The 355-nt window shown below is 41.1% G+C and overlaps 1 protein-coding gene across 5 annotated transcripts in view; it reads right to left on the bottom strand.

The window, feature by feature from the left end:
• Positions 1-355, bottom strand: part of LOC109287955 (multiple epidermal growth factor-like domains protein 6) — a 360,336-nt gene that overhangs the window by 331,091 nt on the left and 28,890 nt on the right. The window lies entirely within an intron of this gene.

Here is a 355-nt window from a genome sequence, read left to right as displayed (position 1 = left end):
AAAAACAACCAATACATACACATGCACACAGACATGTCTTTTGTCAATAAACATTATACACACGGAAGCACAACTATATTACAGAACAAAAAATATTCTTCTTTTACTTTAAATAATGACATAACTGGCTCAGCCCAACAGCTGCCTGGTAGTCAGAGTTACCATTATACATACTGGATACTGTTAATACTTTGCTTTATGATTTATAGCGCCTTTTATCTCAAGAGCTCAAAGCACTTTTCAGTTCCTCATTATGTTTCCCATCACCACATGAGGTATGGTCCCCTCCCCCTGCACAAGCAAGTAGCAGGTTCCTGCAGCTGGGTACCCCCCCTCAGATGACAGGACTCCCAGC

Source organism: Gavialis gangeticus, unplaced genomic scaffold, assembly GCF_001723915.1.
Source record: "Gavialis gangeticus isolate Ggan-Ray unplaced genomic scaffold, GavGan_comp1, whole genome shotgun sequence".
NCBI classification, from domain to species: Eukaryota; Metazoa; Chordata; order Crocodylia; family Gavialidae; genus Gavialis; species Gavialis gangeticus.
Note: the sequence above shows the minus strand (reverse complement) of the source record. Positions and strands in the feature narration are given on the sequence as shown.